The sequence below is a fragment of the Nothoprocta perdicaria genome, unplaced genomic scaffold (assembly GCF_003342845.1).
Source record: "Nothoprocta perdicaria isolate Ctin4 unplaced genomic scaffold, notPer1 scaffold_198, whole genome shotgun sequence".
NCBI lineage: Eukaryota > Metazoa > Chordata > Aves > Tinamiformes > Tinamidae > Nothoprocta > Nothoprocta perdicaria.
Window position 1 is genome coordinate 1,432,345 of NW_020455182.1, and position 10,696 is coordinate 1,443,040.

The window sequence follows — 10,696 nt, forward strand, 5'->3', positions numbered from 1 at the left end:
CCGGGGCCGCCTTGGCCGGGGCCGCCGCAGGGCGGGCGGGCAGCGCGAGGCCGCCTGCGGCCTGGCAGGTGTTTCCACCTGCATTATTTATTTCGAGCCGAGGCCTCCTTGGGTGCGGGTGGGAGCAGTAGCCGCGGGAATTGGTGTCCGCCAAGGAGYCGCCCGCGCTCCCCGCGTGCTGCGCGGAGGCACTGGCTCCGAGCGCCACGAAAGGCCACTCGTTTCGTGGCTGTGACCCCCGTCTCTTTGTATTTCACCTATAATTGAGCTGTTTGGGGGCAAATGCTGTAATTTTGAATTTTTTATTTGGATCTGTGTGAAGTAATGCTTTCATTTCCCTTCAGGCTGCTGCTTTTCTTCTTTTCCCTTTCTGTTTTTRTTTTGTCTCACTGTAGCTTGTGCTGTTCCTGTCCCTGCTCATGGGGCAGCACACAAGAAGGGTGCAAACTGAGTCAAACTAGGTGGATCTGCCCCCTCATTACCAGGGATCAATGCTGGGTTTTGCATCGATGATGTAAAATAAAATGTCACAACMTTGAACCTAATTGGGTAAAAAAAATTGCAGTCTGGAAGAATAAAACACTGTTGTATGTCTTTTTGAGTTATTGAAATGGAAAGGATCAAGAACATGAACATACTGTACAGAACACTCTTGATTTGGTAGCAGTTTAGATAAGATAGACTAATCTGCCTTTATCAGCTCAATCTGGCAAATGCATTTTGTAATGCCTTTTGTGTGTGTATTCAAACTTTTAGAAGCCAAGCTGCAAAACAGAAGCAATAATTTATGAAGCAGAATGTTGTTTAGAAGTGTAGGGCCCCAGGGGAAGCGGCAGTTGTGGGACTTGGAGGAGAGGCTCCCCGGGAGCCGGCGGACCCGTGCGGCGCCGTCGCTGGCCTATTAAATGACCTTGCGCGGCTGCCTCGTCGCTGTTGTCGCTGCTGCCGCTCCCCCAGCGACAGGGGAGTGGGGACTGTGAGCTGAGGGAGGCTCTGTAAAACACCCCAGTGGCAAATGCCGAATGAAAGGRGAGCTCGCAGAAATGCACAGGGGCAGTGCTTGTTTCCTGAAAATACGGCAGTGTCTTCAGCACTGCATATAYGACAGTGGTAAGTCTGGGATGGTAATTGCTTTCGTTTTAGGAATACTGTCTGCAAGGGATTTTATTTTTTTTTAATGATGTTATGTGGTGTTTTGATGAGAGATTCAAGGGAAATTATGAAGTATTTTGTTGCTATTCGTATTTGTAAATTGTATAATGTTTTGACTGAGTTCCCGTTCTCATCTTTCTCATCTTGAAGATGAGCAGTAGAACAGAAAGAATGCTTTTGTAGAGGTTTTCTTCAACTGTTTAAACAGCTAGTCTGTCTTGAAGTGGTATTTTTATTTAAAAAAAAGTCTTTTAGAAATTCCACCTGTATCTGGAGAGCTAATGAGCCTGGAGAACAAATGAGCATGATATCAAGTGAGGAGTTGAGAAATTGAGAGGATAATTAGAAGTAAATTGATTGACATCACACAAACATCCACTCTGTTATTTTAGTGTGGGCTCAACTTTTTTTTTTTTTTTTTTTTTAAACAATGATTCTAAAGTTTAGTTTAAAGTGTGAAAGTTAACAGTGCTCATAATTTGGGGAAATAAAAATCACCAGTACATAAACTTTCAAAATAGTCTGGTCAAAGACTCAAGGATAATAAATAAAATTTTGATCTTCAAATTTAATTCTAAATAAATGTTAAATGTTAGATAGACTAAGGGGGATGAAAAAGACAGCCTTGTGCAGTTTCTTCATGATGAACAGTAGTATTTCTGAAAATTTATTGGTGAGTGGAATAGAGGGAGTGGTAAATAGCATGTATATGTCAAAGAAAATGTGGCAGAGAACTTCTGGTCCTTATTTTAAAGCTTTAGATAATATAAAAATGTRCCCAGAGCATAATGTCATGCAGTTTTTCTTGAGGCTTCAGTGGCTTATTTAAGTTTTCCCCACCTCCTGTCCCACTGTCTAAAAGGATTGGGCTGAAACTTGTGGGAAGCATCGTCAGTGCTTTGTGTTTTGTGATAAAGTTCTGGCTAGTCTTAACTGTAGCATGAATTTTGCATTATTTTAAAAYGACTTTAGGCAGATTAAAAAAAAAAATCAAGTCTTACTGCTGGAACAGACATTAAGCAGTGTGTTTTATTTTGATGTGTGCATGTACTTCATTTCAACACGTGTGTATGGTGGTTTTCAAGGGCAAAAGTCCTACTCAGTTGCATAGTGAAAGCTAACATTGTGTCCTTTATTAAAGCTTTTTCTGCCATTAATTACATTAGTGTTGTATTTAGTCAGATTTTAATATCTTCTTATACACACCTCGTGTCTCATTTAAATGAAGTTTTTCCAGTGATAAAGCACACCCTTAGAACTGCTTCCATAGCTGTGTTTTTGTTCAAGTATATCTGCTCAGAATTCAATTTCTCAAGGAACTTGGTATTAAAAATGGAAGGAGGAGGAAGGCAGGATGGTAGTAATTAAAGTCAATGCTATGGATATAGTGCGTGTTTCAAGTTGAAGGGATGAACCATGAGAAAATCTGTGTCTTAGGGAAAAATGTTAAWTCAGAGTGTGACACTTTGTATAAAAACAATGTATTTTTTTTCTGTATTTTTATCTGAGCTTCCTTGTTTTTATTCTTTACCTGCCCTTCCATTCTCAGAGGAAGTTCTTTGCTTCCAGCTACCCTCAGAACAGGTGTTTATTACGTAAAAAACTTTACAGGGGKGGGGGGGGAGGGGGAATAAGACAAGATGATATTTATGTAATTCAAACAAAATATTAGAAACAATAAAAATGTAGTTACCCTGTGTTTATATTCCAACACTGATTGCTAAAAACGACAAAATTATTGGTAGTTTTAAACTACTTGAGATATTTAATCATGCCACTGGTGAAAGACTTTTGAAGATGAAAACTTTAATCACTMCTCTAAATATAAAAATGCAAATAACACAAGTGAGACGAGTGGAAAATAAAAGTGTTTTTCCTCTTGATTAAGTAGCTTAGTCCTTTTATATAATCTTCAGTTATCTCTCTCTACTGATATGTAATATATTAGTTTTGGCCTATAGCCATGCTACAGAAGAATAAGATAAATACAGAATTTATTCTTGTTTTGCCAAGATAGTTTTAAAAAGCAAAAAAAAAAAAAAAAAGAAAGGTTCAAGTGACTTGCAAATCAAGCACAGTTTGAAATTTATAACCTGAAAGCGAGCAGAGATAAATAAAATAAAAGTTGTGATTTGGGTGGTGAGGAGTCCGGCTTGTTTGTTTTTGCACTAAACATGTAAAGTAGGATTTTGGAGGAAAAAAAATGTTGTGTAGCAAGCTTGTTAATTTTAGAGCTAGAATGGAAAAGTTCATTTTATAAAGAAAAAGTAGTAGATACTAGTTTACATAGATGCCATGGATATCAGCAAGTTTTCCTTATAACTGCAGCAGTAACATAGCTAGAAAATTGAATGCTTCTCATTTTGAACATTGATAATTAYATGCTTTAAATGAGGAAAATAAAGGCAGGTTGATATTTATTGTGTAGAACACAGTCATTCCAGTTGATTGTAAATATTTTCTATTCAACCTTTGATAATATCTTGTTCTTGCTTTTGAGTTAAGATGTTGGAGCTCTGAGAAGAGGAAAAGAGAAAACAATAGATTTGGCCAAGCAAGGGAATGTTTTCTTGTTAAGCTGTAACCTTGGAAAGCTCGAGAGGTTTGTAATTAATAAACTAAAGCAGCTTAGTTTGGGTAAAATATAAAACTTGATAGATTCAGCACTTGCCTTAACTGTTTGCTCAATACCTAACAAGCCAAGACTTGCTGATCTAAAGGTYTGCCCTGAATGATACGATGGTGTATTCACCAATATATCCTCTGCCTACAGGAGATAGGATTAAATTGCCCCTAAAGATATGAAAGAAATAAGGCACAGCTTAAATTGAACTCTTCCCTTGGTGCATTCAAGAAACACAAATGTGTTTAATATAATAATAAAAGATGAAAGGAAGGCTTTCTAAAGGAGTTTGCAGGYTCTTGTTCTTGTGGGGGAAGGGAAGCAAAGCTCTCTTAATCTGTATTTTGAGACAAAAAAAGTGTGTGTCTGCCATGCTCTTGCAGTAGCAAAGGGCGCACAGAGCTGTCCAGCTGTGACTTGGTTGATTTTTTGTTTGTTTCTTTGTCTTTTGTGTTTTTTCAAGGGAGGAGGAGACAATACTACACATTAGTGAGGCCTGTTACAGCTACGATAGTTTAAAAAAAAATAATAAAAAGAGCCAATAAACAACCTTTTGTGATGAAGATCACATAACCTGTCTTCAGCCTGTCTGCTTTTGACTACTAAAGGTTCTAAGAAAATATTCTGGAATCTGTATCTATTCYTGGAGATTTTTTTTTCTCTGGAGTGACCTCTATCACTGGAGTGAGAAGCAGGTATTAATTATTYTGTGAGAAAGAAGGGGTTGATCTGGCTCCCTAGGAACAATATTAATATGTCAGATGAGAAAGGACAGAAGTTATCAGTGATAGAGCAGGAATTGCTGAGATTCTGTATTTTGGGTAACGAAGGATCTCAGGGAGAGTGTTAACTCCTCATCCTTTCTTAGGCAGTCAAAAATATCTCTTTGGATGATTATAAAATCCAAGTTGCTTGTTATCTTTGTGTTCAGTTTATTTAAAAATACTGGTTCATTCATCTCAGGAGAATTTCCTGTGTGTACGTTAATAACTATGGTTTTAATAATAGAGTATAGTAAACATTGCTTCTAAAAATCTACTGAAATAAAATCCTTCAAAAACTTAGGCTGCCTGTTTACATGAGTTTGGTTAATTTTGATGAGAAGTTTTTAATCAATAAGGAGACGGGACAAAGAAACTACATGGACTGAATTTCTGAAGAAAGAAATTCTCTCTTTATCGTATTTAGGAACATAGGCTTGATAACTATTTAAATCCTTTTATACTTTGCTGCTTCCATCATTTCACCTTCCCTTCCAAAAGGCTTTTTGTCAGAATACAGCATTTTATCTTGGTATAACTTCTAGAACGTCCTTTGTAAGGATAGGATTTGCTTTAAATTCACAGGTTTTATGTCAGAAATGGGATTATCTGGAAAAAAAAAAAATCTTTAGATGCGGTGGTCTAGGGAATGTGTTTTTGTGCCTTTGTGTACACACCATTGCCAGTGATCTCTGTTTACAAATCATAATCGAGTACTGATTTTAGGTTGATCTTGTCTCTTAGTGAATTTTAAGCCTGTCATATCATTGCCTTTGGAAAACAATAATATAAAATTGTTTCCCGGAACGATGTCATCTCTGTTGCTTTGACCTTCTGGGTGAATATTGAGAAATTCACAGCTTGCAGCATTGTTCTCTTTGTGTTAGCTTGTCTTGAAGAGCATGAAGACAGAATCCTGTTTAGTGAACTAGGAAAAAAATAAACAATGTTGATCCTCCCTCTCCTGCCCGTCTCCCTGCCCCTCYCAAAAAGAAAATACGCTAAAATTGCATACAAAGAAATTAATGAAACCTCAAAATATCTTGAAAGAACAAAAGGGTGGTGGAAACTTCTTTTTAAGTAGTTCATTAAGACAGCCACGCGCTGCATTTATGTCTCCCTATAACGAGAGAGATGTACAGAGAGCCTGACGTTCAGGACTTGAACTGCAGATTGGTCTGGGAAAATAACACTGTAGAACTGGGTTGCCAGATGTTAACATGTTTTATTGGAAATGAGAAGGAAGAGACTAATCTGCCTCTACAGTGCAAGTACGGATTGAAAACCTGATATTTAGCCAAAAATAGATAAAATTGAAAAACGATTCTTCAAATTCAAATCCTGGTATTAATTTCTCTAGCTGTAGTTTTTGTGATACAGTTTTGTTGCATGTTCTGCTGAAGCCTTAACTGTGCACATGCAATCATCTTACCCTTCTTCCCCTCCTCATTTCTTCTACTCGATCTTGATTAAAACTTTCTATAAGGACTGTTAACTTTGTAATGGAAAATTCTTGCAAGATCATAATAGTCAAGTATCTGGATGGCCTGTGAGATGGGGAGTTTAGGCCAAATCATCCTGTGYGAATAATAGGATACACTTTACAGTGACTTTCTTGAATGTCCTGATCATTCATTAGGAAATAAAAGGTTTTTGACCTTGCAGGAACATCTCTTTCATGTTTTCTGTAGATTATGTAGTAAAATGAGCTGCAGTAGGTTTTTTGATTTGTTGTTGTTTTTTTTTTTTTTTCTGGTAAATGTCACCATTTTTTATTTGTACCTTGTTTCTTTTTATTCTGTTCGAAAGCTTTTTGGCATTTGAAGTTAGGTTTCTTATTAGAAAGTAACACAAAATTGATTCCAGCAATACTTACACTGTTAATGTCTTTTCTTTAGAGGACTCTTGAAAAGCAGAGCTGCTTGAGCAGTATTTAGAATTTCTTCTTTTCAACTTGCAATGCTTTTCAGTGCAAGAAGTATGAGTGKAGTGGAGTGATTGAAAATACAGAGATGGCAGCAATCTTGATAGCCGTGTTCTCTTGGGCTTGTAGTTTTGTATACCAGGCTAGCGACTGCTCTGCATATGCACCAGTGCAGCACTGCTGTAACAGCAGCGTAGCTGCAAGCTGCTGATAGCTCGTGCTCTGCTGCCTTGAGAGAGCACTTCAAGAATTATGTTGACTGTATTGTGGGGAGGGAGGGAGGAGAAAATCTCCAAATCAGAAAGGATGTTTTGGGGAACAGAATAATATAACTCGAATAGAGGAGAAGATGAACTCGGACTTGGTTGTGATTTATTTTTTATGACCAGGACTACTTCACTAACAATAGTTCTGTGCTAAGATGGAGTTTACAGGCTAAGCTAAATCTGAAGCTGGGTGAGAGAATCATTAGCAGTTACTGAGGATTTTTTCTCCCCCCTCTAGGATGCAGCTGCTTCTCCCAGAAGGCAAATGAAGTAGAACAGTGGGGTTCTTAAAAGTTAATCCCATAAATCCCATAATTCATTTTCATGCCCTAGCATTTTCTTTTCCTTAGATATTCAGTCAAGATTAAGATTGGGCCTGCAATTTGCAGGGTTTTAGAAGGACCTTACAGCATTGCAACAAAGAGGAGACAATTCTGGTGTGGAAATAGGAAGTTCAAGTGTAGATGTTCAGGACACCCGTATTTCCAGGCTTGTAATATTTCAAAGCTGCTGCTCCATCTTTTATGTTTCTGACTTCATCATGATACCCTGTAATTAAGCATGGCAAGCTGAGTCTCTGCTCCAGGTGGAATGGTCGCCACATCTACCTCAGCTTTAATCATCCATCACAGCTGTTCTTGGTGGTAAAAGAAGGTGTAGGCATTTGCTTCAGCAGGAAGAAAAGGAAGCTCTTTGCCTCTTTTCTGCTTATGTTTTCTGTTCTATTGTCAAGAGTTTGTTTGTTTGTTTGTTTGTTTTCCCCCCAACTGTTCCGTTACAGTCACAGTCCCTACTGCACACCGTTTTGTACAAAAGAATTTTTGGGTCAATTGAACCAGCTTTTTGGTCTCTTAACTTCCAAGTCTTTCTAAGGGCTGTTCCCAGGTAAAGTATTTATTTAGGATACTTCTTGATTTAGTTTTTGCTGTACCCGTTTAGTACCTTGCACACCTCATATAGCACCTCCTGAAATGCCAGAGATGGAATAGTGAACAACTGCAAGATCAGGCACTTGGATGTATGTGTTGAGCTTTCTTCGCTTTATTCTCCATATCACTTGCATTTGTAAGGTTTATATACTCAACTGTGAGGAAACAGTAAACAGGGAGTATGGGCACGTGGTGGCACTTGACTGCATCATGGCAGGTTAATGCTTTGTGCTCTTTGGCAAAGCACATGTGCTTTGCCCCCACCAGTTATGAAATAAAACTCATTAGCTGAAACAATATTCAGTGGCTGCCTAATTGCTGTCAACTGTATGTACATGTTCATACTTGTTACTGACCCCTATAACTAAGAGCACCTTGTGCTTTCCTTGCAAGCCTGTGTTTGTTTGCATAGAGTTTTATTAAATGTTAACTCTCTTTAGGCTCCAGTTCCCCAAGGGAGGGGCAGAGCTGTTGTGAGAAGTCTGGCAGTGAGCTCAGAACTGGGAATAATACCTTTATAAAGGGTATCRCAGTATCGAGGAGAAGTATTTTCTTATACTGACAAAAATCACATAGATTTTCATGATGGGGAAGGCAAAATACTTCTGAATGTAGCATAGCGTAGTGGGAGCTTGTGGTTGAAGAGTCTCTTGTTCATATGAGCCTTGTTTGTGGGGAAGATCCAGAAAAGCTCTCTAGTTTGGGGAATTGTTGGGGGTATTGTCATACGTGCTGCAGGAATATAATTTATTCCCATGTGAGATAGCTGATGGAAGACAGAGAACGTGTGGTGGTTTTTTTTTTTGTTTTTTTTTTTATATCTGTTAACAAGTGTTTGTGGGAGATATCTGGAAGAGTAATGGAATAGTAACCAAATGGAATGGCATAATGGACTATCCGACATAATGATGTAATGGAGTATCCGAGCTTTCTGAATCTACGAGGTGTCTTCTGAAGTACTGATGTCAAACTGCCAAACCTCCTCCTGCTCTAAATACCTGTATGCATATATTATGTCATGCATTCATATATGCAGGTTTTCCCACTGTATTTTTATGTACTTCTACCCCATGCAACTGACTGACACGACTTTGTGCATCTGTGTGTCTGATGTGATGGTGTCTCCTGCCCTGGGGTGGTGTCAGTAGGAGCTGGGGCCCTGAGAGCTCAGCACGCGGCATCCTGGACGCTTGAGCTCTAATTTCACCACTACTGTGCAGTCATAGCTATTCTGAATATACTGGCTAATGAATACCTCAACAGTTACATATTCTGAAGTTTCTTAAGGCGAAAATACTTCAACTCTTGGATTCAAGAACCCATATGGGTTTGTGAGTGAGAGGGAGATGCTCTGTGGCCTCACTGGTGCTCACGCCGAAGCGGGCGCCCCATCAGGCAAGCGCTGACCRGTGGACCTGCGTTGGGCCTGCTTGCTGCTGTGGCACACCGTAATGCTGCTCCACTGAGCAAATAGTAATTCATGTTCTAAAGATAAGTGGCCGCTGACTAATCTTGCCTGTGCTCCCTGAGAGGCAGCCTGTCCTGCGAGTTTACGGATAGTTTTGAGCTACCACAGTTGGAGGAAAATATTGCCTTGCATAACTTTCTGACTTCTCCAGCGGAGATGTTTGCACTAAATTAAAAGCAATGAAGTGCTTTTTTAGAGTTAGGTGGACTGCCAATGCCCTTCGGAGCTTTAACGTACCAGGGATTGATGCAAGGGAGAACTTAAACCTCTCATGAATTTAGTTGTGGCTTTTGAGATCTTACCCCATCTGTCGTAGAGCTGGCCAAGACAGATGTGTGCTAGTTGGGAGGAAGAAGAGTGGGAGTTTCTCCTTGGCAAGAATGGCTAGAGGCTGTTGCCTCTAGAGGTGTGTGTAACTTGGGAACCTGTGACAGGCAGTGGCTGCTGTATTTTTGCCTCACAAGGAGTTAGTTTGTTGTGAGCTCTCTGGGCAATCAGCAGAAATTTTYCCCCGCTGGCACCTTGTTAATTTTTTGTTTGTTGCCGCCTGTACTTCTACTTTGAGGACTCTTAYGAGCTTGACATTTCTGAAAATCTGTGAAAGGTAATGGAGGGGGTTGCACAAAATCCTTCTCAACAGAATTAGCAATGAAATACAAGGCATTACTATGTCAGACACGTCAACTACTCAAACTTTCTTTTGGAATAGATATTTGGATCAGTCTTAAGTTGTGCTCTTTAATTTCATTGCTGAATCACTCTCCCCTATAGAGGTAGGAGAATAAGTAATCTTGGTTTCAAAGACTTCGAAGTTAATTAAAATATCTGTCTAAACTACTAGCTCTGGCATTGCTTGACCTTTTACAGTTGCTGTTCCTCTATTTGGAAGACTGTGATGTTAACCAGTTGTGGTTTCTGATCTCTTTATTCTGCTGTTCACTCTCTCAGTAGTGAATGTTTTATCAGATTATACTTTTTAGTTTTGCTCTGCTTGGACTTTGCCTGAAAAGAATATTTAAACATAAAATCCTTTCTCTCAGAACTAATAATAAAAAAAAAAAGAACCCGTGCAAGCTTATTTCCTTCCCCCGTGATGTAAATAACTGCATGGTTTCTTTCTCTGTGGTCTTGAATAAAATGTTGGACTATAGACTGACTAGCAGGAAGGGAATTCCTACAGGGAATCTTAAGATCTCTTAAGATTAGGAGAAACATCAGCAAGATGTTCTTGTGGTCTGAAGAGAAGCGCACAGCAAGCACAGATGCCAGGAGTTTGTCAGGGTGCTGAAGGTGTCTGTCCTGGTGAATGCTGGAGGTCACTGGGCTGGAACTGCCCTAGACTGTGTTTTGACTTAAAGAAGGAGCTGGTTGCAAAGCTGGAAGCGACTGGAGTACGGGATAGGGAGATGCCTGTTCCAACACATCTGGAGACTTCGAAATATGGAAGGTATCCTCATAGTTACATGGAACTGCTCAAGTTACAGGTTTATAGAACAAAACAGACATTTACAGTGACAAGCTGTTTCAATGTGGAGAAAATATCAATCAAAAATTTGTACAAAAATTGGAAATA